We start from the raw sequence: 27,311 nt of genomic DNA, 5'->3' as shown, positions 1-27,311 counted from the left end.
GAGATGGCAAGAAAGGACAATAAATACAAATAAAGAGCTTATGTCCTGGTGCAAATGATCATGCAGCACTGGGAATATTAAGCCATCAAATGTTTGTTAAGCATCAGTCTGTGAAAGAGTCTATGCATGGCCTTATAGTAGAGGGTCTAGAGGAGACACCATTCTTGTTTTTGAGAAGGTTTGCAGTTTCACACAGGAGACACGAAAACCACTTATTGGTTGTATGACTTTAGGCATGTTGTTCAACGTTTCTGTGCCTTAGTTTCATAGATGGATAATATTATTACCTACTTGATGAGCTTGTGATGAGGATGAAAATTAGTAAATCCATATGGAGTGCTTAAAATGGTCCCTTGCACATAGTAAGCATCCCCAAAACAATGATTATAAATGTGTTGTTTTTATTATAGTATAAGTCATCTTATGATCTATGACAAGTAAGCAAAAAATATTCTAAGAAACTAGAAGACAGACAGATTACTGTGGCCTGCACAAGACCTTGGTCTTAAAAGCCAGGTAGGAAAAGAATAGGCAGAAATTGTAGGGGGGATGGAATTATAATATTTAGGGTGGCTAATGTTTACTGAGGGCTTGCTATGAGCCAGGCAATGGGTTAGTACTTTCCATGCTTAATCTCATTTAATGCTCCCAACTCCACAAGGTAGACACTACTGTTAATCCCATTTTACAGAGGAAGAAACAGGTTTTTAGAAGGTCCAAAGTCATGTATTGAACATTAGACTGGGATTTGTGCCTAAGCAGGCTGATCTCAGAGACCAAGATTCTTAAATATTGCACTATACTATTCTCATTTAGGAACAAGGATGTCCAAGAGTCAGATATGTTCAAGGCAGGCTTTAATTGAAGCTGGATTATGTGGGAACCTGACTGCCAGGCCTTGGACTTGGACCAAGTATAATCAAGAATACAAGCTCTAGAATGAGCTGTCTGGGTTGGAGTCCTATTCCATTATCTCCCATCTCTGTACGTTTGGTTTAATCTTCCTAGATCTATTTCCTTATCTACAAAATGAGGGTGATAACAGTTACTACTGCTGGTTTATTATGAGGATTAAAAGAGAAAATGTATGTTGAATACGTATCATAGTGCCCAGGCATAATGGTAGGCTTTTTTTTAAAAGCGAAGGAAAGGTTAAGCTTGTTTGTTTGTTTTGGTTTTGATTTTAGTTTTTTTTTTTTTTTTTTTTTTTTTGGCCGGTGCCAGAAAAACTATCAAGCTCATAAGAAGCATTAAGGCCCAGGTGAAAAAGGAATTAGTGGTTCTTAGTGATGGAGTAGATTCATAATGATAGTAGATTCAGTGGCAGGGTTGTACTAAAATTCCTTCCACTGACTGGGAGAATCATGGCACTGTTGAATGTAGGGTAGTCAATAGAGAGAAAATAGTTTAGTGTAGTGATGATTTCATTAAGACAAATAGACTTTGGTATGTTATCCCATCTGATCGGAAAGGAAGTTCTTAATGGGCAGCTGGAATTGTGGTCAGGGAGTTTGAGATGGGGCTGGAGGAATACCTCTTGAGAGTTATCTTTATAGAAAGAAGGGAGAAGAAAATGAAAAAGATAATAAATATGTTTTGTTAGAAAGCAGGAAGGAGAAGAGGACATCGCAGTGGAGATGTGGGTGAAAGAATGACTGGGAGAATGCCTGTGGTTGTGGAGGCTAAGGAAGGAGGGTTCAAGGAAGAATAGTCAGCACCATCAGATATTGCAGTGTCATTGAGAACCTCAAGGAAAAAGGAATCACCAAAAGATCAATGTGGCCCTCTAGTCAAATCATAATAATTTCTATTGTTATGCTAATTCTAGGCCTTAGTATTGTAATAAAGTAGTATAACCAGAACCAAAGCAATATGGTTTTAACTGAACAAACATTACTTTATGAGCAAAAAGGATAATCCTGCCTCACCAGCAAAACCAACCATGATCATTTTTCTGTTTCCTTCCAGTCTTTATTCATATATATCCTTATTTTGTGGAATTGAAATAATAGCAGAGATACAATTTTATATTTTCCTTCCCTGTGTTTCTATATAAATTTCATATTTTTAAAGAGGTTGCTTAATCTTTTGTTGCACCATAATTTACTTATTTGTTGGTTACTTGGGCTATTATAAATAATGCTTCTGTTAATATATCCCCCTACATGGCTTTGTCTTTCAGATTTTCTTTAGGATTAATTTGCAGAAGCTTAACCAGAGCTAAAAGAAATGAAAATCTTAATGACTCCGGATTTGATACCCCATGACTTCACAAAGCAATTTTCTTTATGAAGTTTATGCTAATTTGGACATCTGCAGAGAGTTTTTTGTATATTTCCAAGTCAGCTGAATTGCGCAGAGCTAGGGACCGTGTTGGTATGACTCTTGCACTTGAGGCATTTTAGACCTTTCCGTTTGGGGTTTTGAATCTCAGTGTTCTTTGATATAATAGCCTATCATCCTTTCTCTCAAACACTGTGGCCATACTGACTTCTTTGCTATTCCTTGAACAATACAACACCTTCCTGCCTCTGGACCTTAGTACTTCCATTTTACTTTATTTTATTTTATTATTTTGTTTTATTTTATTTTATTTTATTTTTTACTGTTTTTAAAGCAATTTTATTGAGATATATTCACATAACGTATAATCCATCCAAAGAATAGTCAGTGGCTCACAGTGTCATTACATAGTTGTGCATTGATCACCACAGTCAATTTTAGAACATTTTTATTACTCCAAAAAAAGAAAGAAAAATAAAAAAGAAAACCCAAAATATCTCATACCCCTACACCTCCCCTGTTATTATTTTAACAGTTTTATTCACACACCATACAATATATCCTAACAGTACAATCAGTGGCTCATGGTATAATTACATAGTTGTGCATTCACCAATAAAATTAATATGAGAACATTCTCATTACTTCCAATGAAAAAAATCCCATATCTCTTATATCTCCCTATTATTGACATTTAGTTTTGGAATGGTGTCTTTGTTACCGTTAATGCAGGTCTAATATTACTGTTAACTATAGACCTTAGTTTATATTAACCTCACTTTTTCCCACATACCACCCTATAATTAATACCATGTAATAGTGACATGCATTGTTCTAGTTCTCTAATATTATACAGTTAATAACCATCATTGTCCACTCTAGGTTTCACTAAGTTATTCAGGCCCAGTTTTCATCCGCTAGCTTTCTTTCTGTTGACATATATGACTCTTTCCTTCCTCTTTCAACCATACTCATATATAGCTTTGTTAATTACACTTAAAGTATTGTGCTATCCATTTCTGAACCTTTGTTGAACATTCTGTACTCTTTAAGCATCAATTGCCCAATCTCTGACCTCTTTCTGTCTCCTGATAACCTATGGCTTTGACTTTTACTCTCAGAGTTTGCTCATTATAGTTAGTTCATATTAGTGAGACCGTACAATATTTGTTCTTCCATTTCTGGCTTATTTCACTGAACATAATGTCTTCAGGGTTAATTCACATTGTTGTATGCCTCACAACTTCATTCCTTTCTGCAGCTGTACAATATTCCATTGTATGTATACACCACAGCTTGCCCTTCCTCTCATCAGTTGCTGGACCCTTGCACTGCCTCCATCCATTGGCAATTGCGATATCATTACTTTTTATGCATTTGCATTTTAGTACCAGTAGGTAGTAAGAAGTGGAGTTATATACCAAACAATACAATACAATTATACTGGCATTCATAATGACCCAAATGGTTACCTTTTCTGGAAGTCTTTATTCCTTTATGTTGCTTTGAATCACTGTCTAGTGTCCTTTCTTTTTAGTATGAGGAGCTTTCTTTAGCATTGCTTGTAGGACAGGTCTTGGGATAATGAACTCTCTCGGCTTTTGTTTATCTGAGAATGTCTTAATCTCTCCCTCATTTTTGAAATGTCTTTCTGGATATAAAATTTTTAGTTGACAATTGTAACTAATTTTATTTTATTTTATTTTATTTTATTTTATTTTATTTTTATTTTTATTTTGAAATAAACCTCAAACTTACAGTAACAGTTGCAAAAATAATACAAACCCCATACACAGATCTCCAGCATACTCCAACCCCTCTCCACTGATACCCCGATCTACCAACTGTAATATTTTGTCACTTTACCATTTCTTTCTTTCTTTCCCTCCCTCCTTCCCTCCCTCCCTATCATTCATCATCTATTGCTCTGTCTTCTGAACATATGAGAGCAAATTGCACACATCCTTGAACAAATAATATAATTCACATATACATTTCCTATGAACAAGAATATTCATTTATGTAATCGCATTAAGTGTAGTTAAGAAGTTCAAGAAATTTAACATTGATATAAAGCTTACATTCTCTATTTCATTTTTTTTCTTATGTCCCAATTGTGTCCTTTTGAGCCTTTTCTCTATTCTTAGATCTCATCCAGGATCATCTATGGCATTTAATTGTCATTATCTATTTAGACTGTCTTTTTTTTTCAATTGTGGAAACATATATACAGCATAAATCTTCCCATTCCCACCCCTTCCAAGCATTCCATTTAGTGGGATTAGTCACATTGACAATGTTGCAATGCCATCACCTTCCCACCATCCATTACTAGAAATTTCCCTTCATCCCACAGAAACCCTACACTCATTTCTTATTAACTCCCCATTGCCCCTTCCCCCACTTCTCGTAACCCATACTCTGCATTTCATCTCTAGAATTGTGTTCTCTGATACTTTCTTTGTGTTTACCATGGAGCTTAAATTTAACATCTTAAGTCTGTAACAATTTTGTTTTCTTTGATACCAGCTTAACTTCAATAACACATAAACTATGTTCCTATACTCCTCCATTCCCCCACCCTTATGTAGTTCTTGTCAGAAATTACATATTTTACATTGAGTCCAAAACCACTGATTTATCATTACCATTTATGTATTTTAGATCCTGTAGGAAGTAAATAGTGGAGTTACAAATCAAAAATACAGTAGTATTGGTATTTATATTTAGCATGTGATCTTTACTGGAAATCTTTATTTCTTCATGTGGTTTCAGTCAATTGTTTAGTGTCCCTTCCTTTCCGCCTGCTCAATTCCCTTTAGCATTTCTTATAGGACTGATCTACTGGTGATGAAGTCCCTCAGCTTTTGATTATCCGGGAATATTTTCATCTCCCCCTCATTTGTAACCTCCAGGTGTTTGTAAATTTTCTAAGTCTCTGATGATTATTGACTTCTATTTGTGTTCCATTGTGGTCAGAGAATGTGCTTTGAATAAATTCTATTTTTTTTTTAGATTTATTGAGGCTTGTTTTATGTCCCAGCCTAAGGTCTATTCTGGAGAGATCACTAGAGAAGAATGTGTGTCCTGGTGATTTGGGATGTAATGTTCTATATATGTCTGTCAAATTTCTCTATATCTCTCTCTCCTTTCTTTGTTTCTATGTCAGTAGGGCTCCCTTTAGTATCTGAAGTAGGGCAGGTCTTTTATTGGCAAACTCTCTCTGCATTTGTTTGCCTGTGAAAAATTTAAGCTCTCCCTCAAATTTGAAGGAGAGTTTTGCTGCATAAAGTATTCTTGGTTGGAAATGTTTCTCTCTCAGAATTTTAAATATGTCATGCCACTGCCTTCTTGCCTCCATGGTGGCCAGTGAGTAGTCACTACTTAGTCTTATATTGTTTCCTTTGTATGTGGTGAATTGCTTTTCTCTTGCTGCTTTCAGAACTTGCTCCTTCTCTTCAGTATTTGAGAGTCTGATCAGAGTATGTCTCAGAGTGGGTTTATTTGGATTTATTCTATTTGGAGTTCGCTGGGCATTTATGCTTTGTGTATTTATATTGTGTAGAAGGTTTGGAAAGTTTTCCCCAACAATTTCTATGAATACTCTTTCTAGATCTTTACCCTTCTCTTCCCCTTGTGGGACAACAATGAGTCTTATATTTGGACGTTTTATTTTATCTATCATATCCCTGAGATCCATTTCGATTTTCTCGATTTTTTCCCCCATTCTTTCTTTTGTTCTTTCATTTCCCGTTCTGTGGTTCTCGAGGTCACTGATTTGTTGTTCAGCTTCCTCTAGTCTTGTACTGTGACTACCCAGAATCTTTTTAATTTGGTCAACAGTTTCTTTTATTTCCATGAGATCATCTATTTTTTTTATTTAGTCTTGCAATTTCTTCTTTATGCTCTTCTAGGGTCTTCTTCATGTCCTTTATATCCTGTGTCATGCTCTTCTTCATGTCCTTTATAACCTGTGCCATGATCTCGTTGTTTGTCTTTAGTTCTTTGATTAATTGCTCCAAGTACTGTGTCTCCTCTGATCTTTTGATTTGGGTGTTTGGGTTTGGGTTATCCATATCGTCTGGTTTTTTCTTATGCTTTAAAATTTTCTGTTGTTTTTGGTCTCTTGGCACTTGCTTTACTTGATAAGTTTCTTTTAGGATATGAAGGATTATTCAGACACCAATCTCTAATTTGTCAGATCTGCAGCTTGGTGGCATACACTTTCTCTAATCAGCAGATGGCGTCTGCAAGTCACCTGTTCCTCTCAAGTCAGTTCTCCCCAACTTTGTCTTTGTGGTGCGTGGGGTTCTGGTTCTTGTGGGGTCCAATTGGTGCATCAAGTTTGGGTGTGTTGTTGGTGCTGTCCTCCCTGAATGTGGGGCATGTGTCTGAGCAGTTAGGGAGGCAGGGCAGCTTTAATAATCAAACCTCCCAGGTATTCCTGGAGATTAAAGGCTGTTGCAAGAGTCTAAACCTTCATTTCAGTCAGGCCACAGATTGTTTCTGCCACTGACCCACAAGTCCTTGGTATTGGCGTAGGGTCCCTGGGATTTCTGGGTGGGTTCCTCTTCCCAGCCATGCCCTTCTAGGGCCTTTGCTGAGGGAAGGCTGTGCTATGTCACACGTGCACGCCATCCCCCAAGGGAAGCCCTGGGCCACCGGACTGTGCAGGGGCATTCCCAGCCTGGTATGAAGATGGCTGAATGGAGCATGCTAACTTCCCCCTTTTCACACAGTTCTGCCTTCCCAACTCTGGCACAATTAGCTGTGGTTGCGCAAAAGGCTATTGTCCACACCTGATATTGTGGTGTTTGCGCGGTGTTGCCAGAAACAGTGCCCGTCACACTGGGTTCCTTGGTGCGGCTCTGGGCTGTGGCTCCGGCCCCGGGCAGGACTGTTCCCAGCCTGTCGGGAAGATGGCTTCAAGGGGCATGTTTTTTTTCCCCTTTTGGCTCCCGTCTGCCCTCCTCACTCTGAGACAACTAGCAGTGGGTGCACGAAAGGCTATCTTGCATGCCAGATATTGAGGTGTTTGCACAGCCCTTTCCTTCTGTGCTTCGCTGTGTAGTTCTTGCTGCCATATCTGCAGCCACTTTTGGATTTTTTTAAAAAAAGAACTAGTCTGCCTCCAAACGCCAACCCCCGGTTTCCCCACACACAGCATGGCTACTGGACATTCAGCAGGCTCACTCACTCGTTTCAGAATGCAGACTCCCGGTTTCACCAAATGCACGGTTCCTGTGGATTTAGCAGATCTTATCCAGCTGGTGCATCACTGGAACTGGTGTTCTGGGTCACTTTCTGGCTTCTATGAAGTATTTTTCATGGAGGTGTTTTTTTGCCCTGTCTCTCCTAGCCACCATCTTAGGTTCTCCCTCAGTACTTCCTTTTGTCTGGGACCCTCTTCCCCCCGATTTCTGAATGGGTGATTCTCACTTCCCTCAGACTTCTGCTTCAGTGCCACCTTAACAAAGAGAAGTCTTTCCTCACTTCTTTATCTAAAATAACAGTCCCTTTACCTTCTTGCTCTATGTCCTTTTATCCTTATTTTATTTATTTCTCTTTAACTCTCATTTTATTTTTCTTCAAAGTACTTATCATGATCTGAAAAATTATTTCTATTTGTTTGTCAGTTCACAAACTGGAACATAAGTTTCATGAGAGCAGGGTGCTTTTATGTTTTGTTCACTGTTCTACACCCAGTACCTTGCATACTTGGCACAGTGACTGGCCTGAAGATATTTGTCAAATGAATTATGTCTTTGCAAATGATGAGTTTATTATTACTTGCTCAGAGTCAAGGCCATCAATTTTTACAGCTGGAAATTACCTTGAAGATCATCTAATTCTAAACGAAATTTTAATTTTAAACTGACAATAAGAGAGGTTAAATGTCTTTTCCCTTGGTGCATACAGCTTTAATTAGACTGACTTGAATATGGCAGTCGGTTCATACTGTCTTACCTGGTGAAAAATAAAGGAAGTGGTTTTTATTTGTTTTGCTGGTGTGTATCATTTGTGGGAAAGAAAGACAGGTTTACACTATATCATTTGATAAATTCTGTTATTTATAGGACTGGATTTTATAGAAAAATTAGCCACTTAAACTGTATGACCCATGGTACATTTTTACAGCTACTTGAAAACAAAAGTGTCCCTTGGCTTTTTCCTGAACTCTTCTATTCATTTGGTCACACACATATACTTGGGGTATTTCCAAAGAGTTGGATTAGACTGGGGCTGTAGGTCTGAGCTGGTCTGAAGCTGTTGCTTAACCATGGGATTTCTTCATTTTGGGTGACACCATACCATTTCTGGATCTGAGTGAGCTACGTTTTAGTTGAGCTCCCTGACTGCAGGGTTCTTTGACTACAAGGAGCTTCCGTAATTGAATTCCTTGACTGTAATTTGCCTTTGGTTGGACAAGATATTTCATATGATTTCAGTATGTTTAAATTTAGTAAGAATTGTTTTGTGGCCTAACATATGGTCTGTCCTGGATAATGATTCATGTGCTCTTGAGAAAAGAGTGTATTCTGCTTTTGTTGCATGGAGTGTATTATTTATGTCTGTTAGGTGTAATTGGTTTATAGTGTTGTTCAAGACCTCCATTTCCTTATTGATCATCTGTTTATATGTTCTATCAATTATTAAAAGTGATGTATTGAAATATCCAACTATTATTAAAGAACTCTCTATTTGTCCCTTCAGTTCTGTTAAGTTTTGCTTCCTATATTATGGGGCTCTGATATTAGGTGCATTTATGCTTATAATTGTTATATCTTCTGCTGGGTTGAACCTTTTATTAGTATATAATGCCCCTGTTTGTTTCTTGTAACTCTTTTTGTATTAAAATATATTTTGTCTGACATTGATACAGCCACTCCAGTTCTCTTTTGTTTACTGTTTTGCATGGAATATCATTTTACTTTAAACTTCTTTGTGTTTTTGAATCTAAAGGGAGTCTCTTATAGACAGCATATAGATGGATCATTTTTTTTTCATCCAGTCTGCCAATCTCTGCCTTTTAATAGGAGAGTTTAATCCATTGATGTTTAAGGTAATAACTGCAAAGGAAAGATACTATTGCCATTTAGCTATTTATTTTTGTATATCTTGTGTGTTTATTGTTCCTCAGTTACTCTTTTACTGCCTATTCTGGTTTGCTAATGCTGCTGGAAGGCAAAACACCAGAAATGGATTGGCTTTTGTAAAGGGAGTTTATTTGGTTACAAAGTTGCAGTCTTAAGGCCATAAAGTGTCCAAGGTAAGTTATCTACAATTGGGTACCTTCACTGGAGTATGGCCAATGGCGTCTGGAAAACCTCTTTCTGGGAAGGCACATGGCTGGCATTGGCTCCAAAGTTCTGGTTTCAGAATGGCTTTCTCCCAGGATGTTCCTCTCTAGGCTGCAGTTCCTCAAAAATGTCACTCTTAGTTGCTCTTGGGGCATTTGTCCTCTCTTAGCTTCTCCGGAACAAGAGTCTGCTTTCAGCGGCTGTCTTCAAACTGTCTCTCATCTGCAGCTGCTCTCTCAGCTTCTGTGCATTCTTCAAAGTGTCCCTCTTGGCTGTAGCAAGCTCATTCCTTCTGTCTGAGCTTATATAGTGCTCTAGGAAACTAATCAAGGCCCATGCTGAATGGGTGGGGCCACACCTCCTTGGAAACTATCCAATCAGAGTCATCACCCACAGTTGGGTGGAGTGCATATCCATGAAAACACTCAAAGAATTACAGTCTAATCAACACTGATACATCTGCCCACACAAGATTACATAAAAGATAATGGTGTTTTGTGGGGCATAATACATTCAAACCAGCACACTGCCTTTTTTGTATATATATATATATTTTTTGTAGTATACCATTTTGAGTCCCTTCTTTTTCCCTTTTCTGTATACCTTTAGTTGTTTTCTTAGTGGTAGCCTTTGTGATTACAACATCTTAAACTAATAACACCTTTGTCTTTTGGATAATGCCAGCTTAGTTTTGGTAGTGCACAAACTCTACTTCTGTACATCTCTGCTCCTTCCCCTTTATGATGTTGTCTCATTACATTTTTATACATTGTATGCTTGTTAACATAGATTTCAATTATAGTTTTACATATTTGCCTTTTACGTCACAAAGAAGAAAAAAAGAGAGTTACAAACAAAAAGTACAATCATACAGGATTTTATATTTGCCTATTTAATTACCTTTAACAATAATTTTTATTTCTCCTTATGTCTTAGAGGTACTATCTAGTGTACTTTTTATTTCAGCCTCGAGGACTTCCTTTAGCATTTCTTGAAGGGCAGATCTACTGGTAATGAACTCCTTCAGCTTTTGTTCATCTGTAAGTGATTTAATTTCACTCTAATTCTTGAAGGATAATTTTGGTTGACAGTTTATTTCTTTAAGGACTTTCTGCCCTCTGACCTCTATGGTTTCTGATGGGAAATCAGCTGTTAATCTTATTGAGGATCCTTTGTAGTGACACGTCACTTCTCTCTTTGTATTTTGATAACTTCACTATAATGTGTCCTGGTGTAGTTCTCTTTGAGTTTATCATGCTTGGAGTTTGGTGAGCCTCTTGGATGTGTATATTCATGTCTTTTTTCTGCTCAAGTCTGCTGTTGAAATCCTCTAGTGAGTTTTCTGTTTCGATTATTGTACTTTTCAGCTCCAGGGTTTCTATTTGATTCCTTTTCATAATTTTTATTCTTTATTTTGTGCAGGCATTTTCCTATCTTCCTTGTTTTTTGTCCATGTTTTTCATTAGCTTGTTGAACTTATTTAAGACAGTTGATTTAACATCTTTGACTAATTGTTCCAGTGTATGCTTTCTCAGGGAGGGTTTCTGTCAAGCCCTCCCCCCCCCCAAGAATGGGCCATACGTTCCTGTTTCTTTCTGTGTTTTGTAATTTTTTTTTTTTATCAAGAACTGGGCATTTTGAGTATTAAGTGGTAAATGGAAATTTCTCCCACTACTCTGGAATTACTAGCTTTTTGTTTTTCTTTTTCTTTTTCTTTTTGAAGGCTAGTAAATTTCCAAACTAATTTCACTACCAAATGGAGAAAGGAAATACTTTTTTTTTTTTTAAAGGTACTGTTTCCTTCAGACTCTTCTATTCCTTCTATTCTGTCTGTTGGGCTAAAACAAACAATGGTCTCCCTTCTTGTGCTTCTTGTTGTGCCTCCTCTCCCCTCTTGACTAAAAGGAGTGATCAAAAGCAGTGTTCGGTAGTCAGCGCCCCCCCTCCCCCACAACAGCTTTTTGGAGTACAGTGTCATTATTGCTCACTCTGGTACCACCTAGCTGGAACCTGGAACATGAACTGCAGTCTTCACAGCGACCTGTGGTGCAGATGGGGGATGGTAGCTCCTACTCAGAGGGTGAAATTTACCTATTTACCATAATTTACCAGTATCTTCATCCACCTCTTTGCTGGATGCTGCAGGTGTTCCACTGTCCTCCAGAATCCCAAATAGTTGATTCAGACAGTTCCTGCCAGTTCAATAGTTGTTTTAGTGAAGGGACTGATTCTTGGAGTTCCACACTCTGCCATTTTCCCACTTAGAATCCTTGACTCCTTTTTTTAAAAGTTTTATGGAGATATATTCTCATCCTATACAATCCATCCAAAGCATATAATCAAGGGCTTTTTGTATATTCACAGAGTTGTGTATTCATCGCCACAATTTCAGAACATTTTCATTACTCTACAAAGAAAAACCCAATCCGCTTAACAGTCACCTCTCAATCCCTCATCCTTCCCCATCCCTACATAATGTCTCTCTAGATTTACTTATATTTACATTTTATGTAAATGGAATCATAAATATGTAGTACTTTGTGTCTGGATTCTTTCTCTTAGCATAATCTTTTAAAAAATTATTTTTTAATTAGGGTTGTAGTCATGTAAAAAATACAGTGTTCCTATATCCCCCTATTGTTTTCCCTTCATATTAGTGTGGTATCTTTGTTTCAATTGATGAAATAATATTAAAATAATAGTATTAACTAAAAAAAAAAAACAACTTAGTTCTGCTTCCTTGAATATGGGCTATTAAAGTAGCAGCTAGAAAGATAAGTTGGGCACAGCATGGTTTAATGATAATAAATATGTTTAACATAACTGCCCTTACACATACAAACACTGCCTCCTCAGAGAATAGTCCCTAACTAGACTTGCCTGGCACTGGAGATCAAAATAATGTAAACTCATCCTAAGCCTTCTACCCCTGTTTCTGCACCAAGCAGCTGCATCCCAATACTGCCAATAGTCTCACCTCTTATGGTGGGGCAGAGGATATGGGGCTGGGGTCAGGGAGAGGAGCTTGCATCTCCTGGGCAGTAAGCATAGCTGCGCTGCCACTGTTGTCAGAGGCCTTTGGGGCAAGGGCAAAGACAGAAGCCAGCTAAAGATATTGGACAGGAGATTGCCACATGGCTCTGAAATCATATTCATATGTCTGTGATGCTGGCAGAGGTGTGCCCACTGGGGCAGCCAGCATCAGTTTCAGCAGTCCAGGGCACAAGATTCACATGCACAGCAAGTTGAATAAGAACAGTAAAAGATGTGCAACTTCATGCAAGAGTGACCCAGGCATTGTGCTCTGATGATTCCCACCCACCTTGAGTAAAGTAGGTTCTCTTGAGTGACTGTTTCTGCTTCAGATCATTTATTTTGTCTGGCTTGACTACCAGTCCTTGTGATCAAGAGTATACGGTTGTGGGAGTTTATATGTTGCCAAAATAGTTTATGGACCAGGCACAAGCCACGCCCCATGGAATTTAGATAGACTTTGAGCCAAGCAGCTAAGCAGGGGACAGGAAAGACAGAAAAGAGGGCTCTACTTTAAATGGGCAAAAGCAGTCTGTTGTGAAGCTGTAGTGGACTGGAGTATAACATCAGTTTTTTTTTTCCCTTCAACTTGTCTAAAACTGGGTTTGGAAAGGAAAGTTTTCAAACTTCACATTATTTTCCTTGTAGCATAACTCAGATGGAAATTAAAGCAGTGTTGTTTTAGGCCCAGATTCCAAGTTTTTCCCTCTTCTGAGTTACTTAAACTGATCAAGTTGGCAAGCCAAGGCATTTTAGCCTTTACTTAACCTTTTGGAGATTTTAAGCTTTTGAGTAATTTGCCTTTTCCTTTCCTTCCCCTTCCCCTTCCCTTCCCTTTCCTTTCTCTTCCTTTCCTCCCCTCCTCGTTTCCTGTTTGCTTAAAGTGCTAACACTCTTTGGTAAATTATGAATCTTATATTTTAATATTTAATTAGATTGCAGTTTTCATTTTCAGGAAGGATTTACTTGTAAAACACATGGGAAATGCATCGCAGAATATCAAGCATGGGCTTTTTGTTTGTTTTGTTTTATTTTGCAAGATGGAGCAGTATGCTATTGGTGCTTTTAAAGCTTAACACACCCTCAATTTAAATTTTTTTTAAGCATCATTCTTTTCACCATTGTATTGAAGATGAACTGTAAGAGTTAGTGTTTGCTTTCAGAACATTTATAGTTCACAGAAAGGAGTAAGTATCAGAAAGGTATGAGACACAGGACAAAAGCTGAGCAGATACATATGACAGGAAACATCTGTACAAAGTCACAGGTACGTCTTTTGTGTTGTGTCCATCAGAGGTTCAGAGAAGGGGAAGAGAGATGCTTATTGTGTTCAGAGAAGCCCATAATTGCCTTTAATCAGGAGTTCTTTGGAGTAGATTCCAGGAACTGAAATGGAAGGTGCAAATTTGGTAGGCTGAGGCAGAGATGTTTTACAAGAGGGTATAGCTTGGGATAGGACTTGCTGATGGAATTGGATAGGGCCAAGGCTATGAGCAAGTAAGACCAAAAGAGGATATGTCTGTTCAAAGAGTTAGGAATGGGAAGCCAGTTGAGAGGGTCTGGTGAAAATTTTTGAAAGTTGAGAATAAAGACCTGGGTTGTCTTTCAAAATAGAATGAATTCCCTTAGTCTTGAGAAGGGGAAATAGTGGCACAGAAAAAAACCCAACAGCAGCAGCATTCAGAATTGATCAAAGGAGTGTTAATGTCCAGGGAGGAGGAGAAATTAGACTGTCAAAGCTCTGGCTGTATATGAACAGGGCCTGACTAAAGCTTCATCTGTAGGGAAGATCTACTGGGGGGAGGCAGGGCAAGATGGCAACATAGGGAGGTGTGGAATTTATTTAGTTCCTTAGACCCACTAGTAAATAGCCAGGAGCAAGTAGAAAACAATCTGGAACAAATGATGGGGGGACATCCATGAACAGAAAACATCGTACACCAGTCAGGAATGGTACATAGAACTGTAAGTAAAGCTCCCCAAACTGTGGAGCTGACGCCACTCCCACACTGGCACAGCCAGCTGAGTTGCATAACTTTGCTGTGGGAAAAAGAAGTAGTCCCTGCTGGGAGCAAGGGAATGTAGCTCAACCAAGCTCCAATTGCATTTTTAATTAACAAATTTGGACTACTGAATACAGGCTATGATCACAGGTAAACCCAGAGCAAGCAGAAAAGGAAACTGGAGGTTTATCCTGGCAGAGAGGAGGCAGGGCTGATGGAAAAAATATATATATATAAATAAAAACAGAGGCTTTTGAAGTCCGCTGAGATTAGAATACTGGAAAAGGGCTGTGTCCCAAGAAAAGGGGCACACAGAACCAAGTATCAATTCCAGTTCTTGCCTGGTGAACTGGAGGGCTGGGGACTGGCTCTGAAAAGGGGGCTTCTTGCTTTTTCCCCTTTACTTTTCTCTCATTCTAAGTAGCTCATTAGAGAAAGCCTCAGGCATTTTCAATTGTCAGCACTGACTTAAGATTATCAGAGAGTCAAAGGAAAAACTCAAATGTAGGAGACAGTTCCCTAAAGGACTTATGCTCCCTAAGAAAGCAGTGGCCCAGCTCATGTGGTGGTGCTCCCTCAGAGAATTCAGACCCCAGGGCCTGGGCAGAGGGTTAGGGAAGAAAAACAGAAATAGCTTGAGCTTGGTCTCAGGCCGGGGCAGGGTCCACTGAGAATTAAATACACTGCACCTCTTTATGCTGGTGGGGAGCTGTGGGCTGACAAGTGCCACCTGCTGGGCAGGATAGGAAAAGCACAGAGTCTAGTGGCCTCACAGTAAAGTCTCATAATCTGCTGGGTCTCATCTTCAGGGAAACCTGATACTGAATACAGCCTCTTCCTGAGACCTGGGCCTGTCTGGTCTGGGAAGATCTGATTGGGGTAATCAAGGAAACCAAATACCTAGACAACCAAAAATTACAAATCACACTAGGAAAAATGAAGATATGGCCCAATCAAAGGAAAAAACTTACACTTCAACTAGATACAGAAATTGAAATAATGAATTATGAATCGAACAAATCTCCTAAATCAATTCAGAAATAAAATCAATGAGTTGAGGGAAGATACCACAAAAGACATGAAGGATGTAAAGAAGTCATTGGGCAAACATAAGAAAGAACTCAAAAGTTTGAAAAAACAATTGGCAGAACTTATGGGAATGAAAGGCACAATAAAAGAGATGAAAGACACAATGGAGACACGTAACAGCAGATTTGAAGAGGCAGAAGAAAGGATTTGTGAACTGGAGAAGAGGACATCTGAAATCCTAAATGCAAAAGAACAGATAGGGAAAAGAATGGAAAACTAGGAACAGTGTCTCAGGGAACTGAATGACAACATGGAGTACATGAATATACGTGTCATGGGTGTCCCAGAAGGAGAAGAGAAGGGAAATGGAGCAGAAAGAATAAGGAGGAAATAATCACTGAAAATTTCCCATCTGTTATGAGAGACAAAGTTACACATCCAAGAAGCTTCACTGTGCTGTACCCCAAACGGAATAGATCTGAGTAAACTGACTCCAAGACACTCAATAATCAGATTATCATATGAGACAATGAGAGAATTCTGAAAGCAGCAAGAAAAAAGCGATCCATCACATACATAGGAAGCTCAATAAGACTATATGCAGATTTCTCAGTGAGAAGAGAGTGGTATGATATATTTAAGATACTGAAAGGGAAAAGCTGCTTTCCAAGAATTCTATATCCAACAAAACTGTCCTTCAAAAAATGAGGGAGAATTTAAATTATTTTCAGACAAACAGACTTTGTGAACAAGACACCTGTTCTACAAGAAATGCTAAAGGGAGCGCTACAGGCAGATAGGAAAAGACAGGAGAGAGAGGTTTGAAGAAGAGTTAAAAATGAAGATGATCAATAAGGGTAAAAAGAGAGAGAGGGAAAAAATAAAATAAAAATAAAGTAAGATAGACATATAAAATCCAGAAGACAAAATGGTAGGCAGTAGACGTTATGTTCAGTGAAAGTAGCCAGAAACAAAAGGATGGATACTGTATGTTCTCATTAATATGGAGTAACAATGATGAGCAAAATTTGAGATTTGAGAACACAGGTTATCAAGAGATAGAAAGAGGGTAGAGATCGGGCATTTGATGCTGAAGGAGTACAGCAGTTGCAACAGGATTGATTGTATAGACCCAGAAATGGATAGCACAATACTGTGTGAGGGTAACACAATATTGTTAAGAACTCTGAACAAAGTTGAGTGTGAGTACAGTTGAAAGAGGAAGGCTAGGGGCATGTATGACACCAGAAGGAAAGATAGAAGATGAAAATTGGGATTGTATAACTTAGCAAAACCTAGAGTGGTCAATGATGGTGATTAAATGTACAAGTGTAAGAATGTTTTTAAATGAGGGAGAGCATATGAATGTCAACATTGCAAGGTGTTGAAAATTGTGAGATATAGGGGAAAAAATTACAATCAATGCAAGCTCGAGTCTATAGTTAATGGTAACATTGAAAGATGCTTCTATTAATTGTAACAAAGGAAATATACCAAAGCTAAATGTCTGTGAAATGGGTATAGAAGGGAGTGATATGGGATTCTTGGTGGTGGTGATGTTGTCTGACCTTTTCATTGTGTTTTGTTTTTATTTTTCTTCTATCTTTTGTATTTTTACTGTTCATTTTTTCCTCCTTTTCCTCTTTTTTTGGGGAAGAGATGGAAATGTCCTCATTGATTGTGATTCTGAATGCATAATTATGTGATTACACTGGTAGTTATTGATTTTCTACTAGGGTGGATTCTATGGTGTGTGAATAAAACTGTTAAAACAAATAAACAGAGTGATACAAGTGCTGGTGAAAATGTGAAGAGAGGGATATACCTATTACCTGTTGGTAAGGAAGTAGAATGGTGCAGCACGGTTGGAAGGCAGTGTGGTAGTTCCACAAGAAGCTAACTGTGGGGTTGCCATATGGCCCTGCAACCCTTTTATTGGATATGTACTTGGAAGAACTTAGAGCAGGGACTTAAGTGGACATAAGTGGCAGCCATATTCACAATTCGCAATGGATGGAGGTGGCCTAAGGGTATACCGACTGATAAACCAAATGGTGAACTGTGGTGTGCACATACAATGGAATAACAAGTGGCGGCAAGAAGAAATGAAGCTGTGAGGTATGCACATAGGTAAATGGACTTGAGGATAGTATGTCGAGTGAAATAAGCCAGAATCGAAAAGACAAACAGAATGCCTCACTAATATGGAGTACCTATAGTGTGCAAACTCTGAGAATTGAATCTGAGAGCATATGTTATCAGGGGAAGGCTTATTGTAAAGGTTCCTTAGATTGTAAGCTCTTACAGCAGTCACATCTAATCATGAGTTGTAATGGTTGTCTGTAAATTCTGAGATGCTGAGCTGTTTGTATAACATGGTCTGTCTCTGTAACTTAGGGTATCTGTGTGACCACTGAGACTCAGAACCAGAATACAGCAGGTATGAACGTCAGCATTACCCCATACAGCAAATATTAAAAAAGCTGAAAAAGAGATCAGACTTTAATTAAATATATGAACAAAATATAAACCATTAGAACTAAGGTAAACCAGACTAAAGGGAAAAGAATGTTATTGACTGTGTTTTATAACCTCAACTTCTCTGTGAGACCAAAGGAAGAGATGTTTATTTGGTGCAAAATCTATAGTTTCTGTAGCACCCTATATAATTTAACTCTTATGGTCAATTTATTCAAACACCACAATTACATGGAACCTTGAATAGGAGGTGAGATCCAGTTGGTTTCTACAGGGTAGTGTGTAACCCCAATACATACCAGAGTAATTTGGGCAGAGAATAAAAAGTATTTGCAAAGCCCCCTTGAGGGCCCAGGGGAAATTCCCCACCTGGGGAATTCCTGATATTTTCCTAAGTATTGGGGAATACGAAGTCCTCCATCTTGAGGCTTGCCCGTATGAAGGTTGTTACTGCAAAACAGATGTTGAGCCTTCTTATAATGATGCCTAAGTGTCACCCCCTGAGAACCTCTTTTGTTGCTTAAATGTGGCCTGTCTCTCTCTAAGCCCACTTAGCGGGTAAACTTACTGCCCTCCCCACTACGTCAGGTGTGACTCCTGGAAATGAGCCTGGACCTGGCATCGTGGTATTGAGAAAGGCTTCCTGACCAAAAGAGGGAAGAGAAATTAAACAAAATAAAATTTCGGTGGCTGGGAGATCTCAAATGAAGTCAAGAGGTTATTATGGAGGTTATAATGCATTATATAGATATCCCTTTTTAGTTTTTAGTGTACTAGAATAGCTAGAAGGAAATACCTGAAACTGTTGAACTGCAATCCACTATCCTTGATTCTTGAAGACAATCCTGTAACTTTATATCTTATGTGGTGTGACTGGGTGATTGTGAAAACCTTGTGGCTCACACTCCCTTTATCCAGTATATGGACAAATGAGTAGAAAAAAGGGGGACAAAAAGTAAAAGAATAATAGGGGGGAAAAGGAGTATGAGATATTTTGGGTGTTCTTTTTTACTTTTGCTTTTATGTTTATTCTTTTTCTTATTTTTTGGAGTAATGAAAATGTTCAAAACATTGATTGTGTTGATGAATGACAACTATGTGATGATACTGTGAACAATTGTACACTTTGGATGACTGTATGGTATATGAATATTTCTCAATAAAAGTGCATTTAAAAAAAAAGTATCTATTGGGTTAAAAGTAGAATTTGCCAGTTGTCTAATGCTGAGTGAGGGAAAGTAACAAGCAGTGGGGCAGGAGCTAGGTATTTGTGGACTTAGACGTGGGTCCCAGCAGTTAGTACCTATATGCCATGAAGTGATTTAATCTCTGAGATTCACATTGTTCCTCTGAGTTAATACTACTCATTGGGTTATTACAAGGATTACATGAGATAGTGCATGTAAGGACCAGCACAGTACTTTGTTTTATTAGGTTTTTGTTAAGTGATATTAGTGTCCTTATCCTTGATGAAGATGAAATGTCAGTAATAATAAAACTGCCTAACTTGTTTGACCTATTCCCTGTCATACCCTCAGTCTGGTATCAGCTTCATTGGTCAGGTGCTTGTTAGAACTGACTGTGACTAAAACTGACAGATTGGGAGACTCCACATTATAAAGGGAATGTGTAGTTATGTAAACAGAGCAGACTTTTAAGCTTAAATGCCCCAGGTCTTTGGACTGCAGGACTTTACTAAGAACACAGGAAGTAGATTGCCAATTTTTAATCCTAGAAAATTACCAGCAGGCTTGTTTTATTACCTGTGCCTACCTCCCCTCACCCAGGCCGACCTGGAAACAGTTACTAGTGTAATAGAAAACACAAAGTAGGTTAAGACTAAAATGTTGGCGCCTTAGCCCAAATGTATTAAATATAGTTGAAGAAATACGTTTTGTTCTAAATCCATGGGGAATATCTGCAGAGCCATCTCCACATCTTGACTGAGGTTAATTCCTTCTCTCAGCATGTTCTTCTCTATGTTTTTACCTTTTACTAAGGTCTAGCTCCTGTGTCACCTCCTGTACAAGGTCTTTTCTGATTTGTCTCTCCATGGGTTCCTCACTGAATGTGATCTTCTCTCGTGAACTGCCACTTTTGAAAATACATTTAAAAAAATACTTTTTAGTAACCTTAGTGTATTGTCCCTAGATTAGAGTTCCCTTTGCACTTATTCCTCATGTCGTTTTTGTACAGATTTATAAATTCCTTGGGGACAAGATTTATTCATGTCAGTATTCTGCTGCAGTACCTCAGACATGTAGTAAGTGTTCATTAAATCTTGGAGATCAGATGTTCCCATCTAACAGCAAAATGAATAAGGGATCCCGTTCAGAGGACTGCATTGCTCCCCAGGCAGCAGGCAGGGGATCGATGAGCTGCTTCATCTCTTCCTACCTACTGCCCAGAATCCTGTACTCCCACCATTGAAATCTACTCACAGTTCTTCAAATGAGCCAACCCTTTGGCCCCTCTGTGCCTTGGCTTTTGCTCATTCCTGAACTTGGAATACCCTTATTTCTTAGAAAAATAATCATCCTCCAGCTTAGATATGGCATTGTTCTTTATGGCTGTCCTTGATGTTTGGACACCTCTGCTCTCATTTGCTTCATTCCAGTGTTCCACAGGATTTGATGTCTACATACCTCCAAAATAGTACTTTTTGTGTCATTCATTAGTCCTTTATTTTTAGACTTTTTCCAGGTCAGGGCTCTTCCTTTGCTTATTCATCCTTTTAGTTTCTGTTCCTACAGTCATTCCTATACCTATTTTTTGATCTATTGCATTGAAATCGAAGACATGTCTCTTGAGGCAAAACAGGTAAGTCCTCTGACTTGAAAGCCAAGGTCAAAAAGAATGTTTGGAATGGACTGTCTGTGCCAAAAAAAAGTCTGAACTCAGGCAGCTATGGCTGGAGATTTGCCCTTCAAATGTCTTTAGGAGTGTCACTGGTAATCAGAGAGTGTGAATTCTGCGAGAGGGGAGAGCTCTTTACCTTTCCAGACTGTGGACCCATACCTCTGAATCTGGTCTCTCTTACTCAGAAAGGACTATCCTTTGGTTTGCCCCAATTTTATGTATGCACCAGTATTCAGGGCACAGCTCCATGGCTGAAATTGTTTTTCTCATTTGTAGTTGTTGCTTAAAACATGTAAGTCACTAATAGCATTAGTTGATTCTAAGAACTATTGGTTCTCTTTTTAAAAAAACAACACACCTCTTTAGAGAATGGGAGAGTATATTCCCCACTTCTCTGGATAGACTTTGCTCTTTTTTTTTTCCTTGCAAATTTTTAGTTTGAAAAATTTCAAACCTACAAAAAAGTTGCAAGAACAGTATAATAAATGCCTTATAGCCTTCTGTTAGATTCTCCAATTGTTAGCATTTTCCCACACTTGCTTTCTCTTCATACATATACATGTGTGTGTATTTGCATCTATATTTTCATTAAACCATTTGACTTCAAGACCCCTCACTCCTAAATACTTAAGCATATATCTCCTGAGAACAAGGAATATTCAGATTGCTCCAATAATGTCCTTTAGAGCTGTTTTTCTTAATCCAAGATTTGATCAGAGTATAAGCCTAGCATTTTTTTTCTCTTTATATTCCATAAAATATTACAGAAAAGTTTATTTTTGTTTCAATAAAAGGAGTATTGTTTAAAAATAGGTAGTTAACAGCAACTGTGCTGTTGTTTTGTGAATAAATTTTAAAAGATACTACTGCCTTACCTGAAATTCCTTTTCCTTTCTTAATTAAAAAAGAACTATTTATGACTGACACATTTTGAGCTAAAGAACTGTTAAAACATTCTGTATATTTAATTTCAACTTTTAACAGATTATAGGAAGGTGCTTATGGAACAAAAGTAACATTTGTTTCAGTACATGTCTTTAAATGATAGACTTATAAGTATGTAAGCAACTATATTATCAAAAGTTTCTAAATGTTGCCTGTAAGAAATCAGGGTAATTTTACCATAAGCAATAAACCATTCTAAGCCTTCAAAATAGTTTATATAGCTGCGCCAGCATGGCAATCAACTTTTACCAAACAAACAAAAATTAAAAAACGAACAAATCTTTGTAATTTGCTGCAAAAAAAAAAGTATAAGCTTGATGGAATCACAATAGTTAACATAATTTAAGGGAAAATAAAGGGATAATAAAATTTATGGTGCTTAATGTTTTAAAAAGTAGAGCTTTGCTATTTTGCTTGGTTCTTTGGACACCACATGATTAAACAAAATAAAAACTTGCTATGTCATCTTGCTATCTGTTGGTAGTGGCACCATTCAAAACACACTGCAAATAAATGGTCATTCAGTGTATCATTTTCCACAAAAGGATAACATTTTATTTTCATTGATGTGGATGAAGTATAATTTCTTCAGCAAACTCAGCAAGAATTGTTAAGGGGGCACAAAAGAACTCTGAATTTAAAAAAAAAAATTAGGAAATGAAAACACAAAATCCTAAAAAGTAAATAAAGACTCTGCATCAGCACACTGTCAAAACACACATCCACATCACATTTTAAAAATCTTACAAAAAAAAATCCTTCCTTGCTTATTGGAGGTACGTATCTAAACTCAGTAGCTTACCAATATCTTCTTGGGAGTAGATCAAAAAGAAACAGAAAAACTCACATTAAAAAAAAAATAGTTTCTCTTCCCCAACTGTTTTTTCCTGAAGCTGAATTTGAAGGGGGAAGGGGGGTCTACAAGCCAAGAAAATCAGTCTTCATCGTCATTTTTATTTAAAGTCATTGTCACCATCATTGTCTTCCCCAACATTAGACACCTGGAGCCGCTGTCCTGAGACCCACTGGAACTCTTGGCCAATGACTTTTTTGCACCATTGGTCAAGTCACTGGCAGAAGGCCTTGTGCCATTTGAAGTTGAACCTGATGATGTGACAAATACACCACTGATTGATCCCTGAGCCATTTCTGTCACATAAGGTTCCAGAGCTTTAGGTACCAAACTTGTAGCCATTTTAGAGTCTTCGGCTGAACAGCTTCCTGATTTTATTCCACAAGCCATTCCCTTTTACTTTAATACTTCTGTGTCATCATGGATTTCAAACATGTTGTCAAAATTAAATAGATACTCAAATTTGTTGTTAGAAATACTGCAGTTGATCACTGTCTTCTTGCTGGTGTTCACGATGATGAACGGAAGTTGGGTGACAGAGTTGGAGAGAGGTGGCTGGTTTGCTTGCTGCTCTACTTGGCGGTTTCTCTGCACAAAATTCTTTAAGGCAATTTGCTGTAGACTAAGTTCTTGAAGTTGACTGTTTCTTTTTTATTCTTTCACATCTTCTCTGTCTCTGCACCTCTAAATTCTGACATTCCTGAGCCGAGTTAGTAGGCAAACCAATCCATTTGATTTCTTTCTTCTCCTTGGAGATAATGTTTCTGGCCATTAAGACATTTAAGTATGTCTTAAGTATGGCCATTAAGACATTTAACATCGTCTTACAATCTTCTGGTCGTAAGCTGATTCATTTGGTAAAATATGGTTATCAGCAGTGCTGAACTTCATGACCAATTCATCTGCTGCTTCATTATAGGAAGTGGTTTCTTTCCTCTGAACCTTCTCACAAACCTTCTTGAAAAATGCCCCAGACCCTTGCCAATCTTCTCTCCTTTTCTGTTATGTTCCCCAGCAGACCAAGGTGAGGAGTCTGAAGCCTGGTTCTGTGATACAGAGTGTGTGTTAGGGGTGTGTGGACTTCGTACCAGTATAATATTTGGCACTGCAGGTCTCTGAGGCATACCGATTACCACTTGCTGTGCAATGTTGATATTGTACTGTCCAAGAGTTGCTTTCCACGGGTATTTACTGTAGAAGGATGAACAGCTACTGATGATACCACACCTCCAGAACTAAAATTCTTGTCTATAAAGACCTTACTTCTCTGGCTTCACTTAGACCAGCATCTTTTGCCTTGTTACCAGATCCGTGAAATCAATTCTATACATTTTCACCCTCCAGAGAAGACACAATGATTTTTCGACTGCACGTGTGTAGCGCACAACAGAGCACCAGGAAAGAGCCCCAAGGAGACACCGAGCTGTGCATGCAGCATTCATACGCAGGCGAGGCAGGGACAGGGCCGAGGGGCCGGCCTGCTGGGGACCAGTCCACTGTGCTGCCCCTTGCCCTCCAAGCCTTGCGTTTACTTGTCATATCTCTTTAATCTCCTTACTGGCTTTTTGTCTTTTGTATCATTTGAAGAACCCATGCCCATTGGTTTCCCCTCCATTTTATTTTTTTTTTCATTAGAGAAGTTGTGGGTTTACTAAACAAACATGCATAAAATACAGGATTCCCATATGCCACCTTATTTTTTTTCACTATTTTATTGTGGAATGCAACATACATACATAAAAGCGATAACTTTCAATGTGGGATTTAACAAGTAGCAAATTTCAAAGAACGTTATGGGTTACAGTTCCACAATTTCAGTTATTTCCTTATTGTGAAATATAACATATATTCAGAAAGGTGATAACTTTCAAAATACAATTTAACAAGTAGCTATAGAGCAAATTTCAACGAACATTATGGGTTATAGTTCCACCATTTCAGTTCTTTCCTTTAGCTGTTGTAATACCCTAGAAGCTAAGAAAAAAAAATTCTATAAAGATTCAGTATTTGTAATGCTTTGTTGAATTCTATCTTGTCTGTTACTACCCTTTCCTCGAGTTTAATCACTTTCCCTGTCTTCAGGGAAGTGACCACTTCTAGGCAGTGACCACCCTAACTTTTTCATGTTAAAAAAGGGTGTTGACATTATGGGAAAGGCATATGTGGTTAATGTTCTTGAAAAGGCTGTTGCCTCCGAGTTTTGGGACTTATCTGGCATAGGAACACTCTGGAGGATTTAAGTTTCTGAAAAAATACACTTAATGAGTGAAACGTTTATACAGTCTCAGATAGGGACCAGGATATTCTTTAGGGTTATCAGGACTACTGTTGATTTGGGCTTATCATACTGTGGTCATTTGGCGTATCTAGCTGAAGCCTGCTTAGGAGTAACCTCCAGGACAGCCTCTCGACTCTATTTAAAACCTCTTAGCCACTGAAGCCTTATTTTGTTGCTTTTCTTTTCCCCCTTTTGGTCAAAAAGGCACTCTCAATCCCTCAATGTCAGGGTCAGTCTCATTCTTGGGTTCTGTGTCCCATGTCGCCAGGAAGTCTTACTCACCTGGGAGTCCTGTCCCATGTAGGGGGAGGGTGATGAATTTATTTGGAAAGTCGGCCACATCTGAGGGAAAAAGAGGTTCTCTGGAGGTGACTCCTAGGTGTAATTATAGGTGGGCTTAGTCTCCCGTTTATAGCCATAGGTTTCACAAGAACAAGCCTCAAGATTGAGGGCTTGACTTATTAACTAGGGGGTTCCTAATTTCATATAGCATATGTTCTGTCCAAGGTAAACAATCAGTGCCACACATTATCTTCACTTAATTGTACAATTGTTATCACTCTCTATTTTATACAATTCTCATGACCCAAAAGACCCCAGAGCTCTTACCAGTCCTTACTTATTTATCCCTAGTATTTGTGTAGTACTAGTAAGGTATTCCTAATAATTATAGAGTCTATTATGCAATAGGTAGTTTTTCCCATATACCACTCTGTTGTTAACTCTTTGTACCAGTGTTATACCTTAAAAGTATATCATGCAAGCAATTATTTATATTTGTAGTGCTAATCTGTAGGATGCATGCCTTTAAACAATCCCTTTCAATCATGTTTGCCTTCAATGCAGCTCTAATATTTATAATCCCATTAATGAACAGTCATCACCCCTGTCCATTCCCATACCTTTAAATTCACACTCATTAACATATCAGAACATATTAGGTTATCATTCCCCTTCACCAGCTTCTGTCTATCTCTAGGTCCCCTATATTCTACATTATAAGACAATGATTTTACATTGCCTGGGATATTCATAGTAGTGGTAACATACAATATCTCTCCTTTGGTGTCAGACTTACTTCACTCAGCATTATACCATCAGCATTCATCCATGTTGCCATATGTTTCAAGACCTCATTCCTTCTTACTGCTGCTTAGTATTCCATTGTATGTATATACCACATTTTGTTTATCCGCTCGTCTGTTGAAGGACACTTGGATTGTTTCCATCTCTTGGCAATTGTGAACAATGCCGCTATGAACATCTCTGTACAAATGTCTGTTGGTGTCACTGCTTTCAGATCTTCTGGGTATAGACAGAGAGGTGAAATTGCCAGATCATAGGGTAACTCAACATCTAGTTTTCTGAGGAACCACCAAACTGTCTTCCCACAGCGGCTGTATCATTATACATTCCCACGTCAGTGTTGCTGTGCTTGTGCTATGGGTTCCAGTTTCTCCACATCCTCTCCAGCATTTGTTGTTTCCTGTTTGTTTAATGGCAGCCATTCTTAGTGCTGTGAGATATCTCATTGTGGTTTTGATTTGCATTTCCCTAATAGTTATTGAAGATGAGTATTTTTTCATGAGTTTTTTGCCATTTTTATTTCCTTTTTGGAAAAATGTCTTTTCACATCGTTTGTCCATCTTATAATTGAGCTGTTTGTATTATTGTTGTTGAGTAGTAGGATTTCTTTATATATGGAGGATATCAGTCTCTTATCAGATATATTTTCTTCCATTGAGTTGGCTGCCCCATTACCTTTTTGAAAAAGTTTTTTGAGGCACAGTAGCTTTTGATTTTGAGGAGTTCCCATTTATCTGTTTTTTTCTTTTGTTGCTTGTGCTGTGGATGTAAGATCTAAGAAGCTACCTTCTGTGACTAGGTCTTGAAGGTGTTTCCCTATATTATCTTCCAAGTGTTTTATTGTGCTCTCTCATATTGAGGTCTTTGATCCATTTTGAGTTAATTTTTGTTTAGGGTATCAGGTAGAGGTCCTCTTTCGTTATTTTGGATATGGATATCCAAGTCTCCCAGCCCCATATTTTTTTTGGTTTTGTTTTGTTTTGTTTTTTTCTTTTCTTTTTACCCAGCCCCACTTGTTGAAGACATTGTTCAGTCCCACTTCAGGGGATTTGGGGACCCTGTCAAAAATCAGTCAAGCATAGATCTGGTGGTCTGTTTCTGAACTCTCGATTTGATTCCATTGATCAGTATGTTTATGCCAATACCATGCCATTTTGACCACC

At 38.2% G+C, this 27,311-nt stretch overlaps 1 protein-coding gene and 1 pseudogene across 8 annotated transcripts in view; one reads left to right on the top strand and one right to left on the bottom strand.

The window, feature by feature from the left end:
* Positions 1-27,311, top strand: part of CPEB3 (cytoplasmic polyadenylation element binding protein 3) — a 219,073-nt gene that overhangs the window by 124,894 nt on the left and 66,868 nt on the right. The window lies entirely within an intron of this gene.
* LOC119510811 lies at positions 22,866-23,923 on the bottom strand (annotated as a pseudogene).

The sequence above is a fragment of the Choloepus didactylus genome, chromosome 15, assembly GCF_015220235.1.
Source record: "Choloepus didactylus isolate mChoDid1 chromosome 15, mChoDid1.pri, whole genome shotgun sequence".
Classification (NCBI taxonomy): domain Eukaryota; kingdom Metazoa; phylum Chordata; class Mammalia; order Pilosa; family Megalonychidae; genus Choloepus; species Choloepus didactylus.
This window is presented reverse-complemented; position numbering and strand designations above follow the sequence as displayed.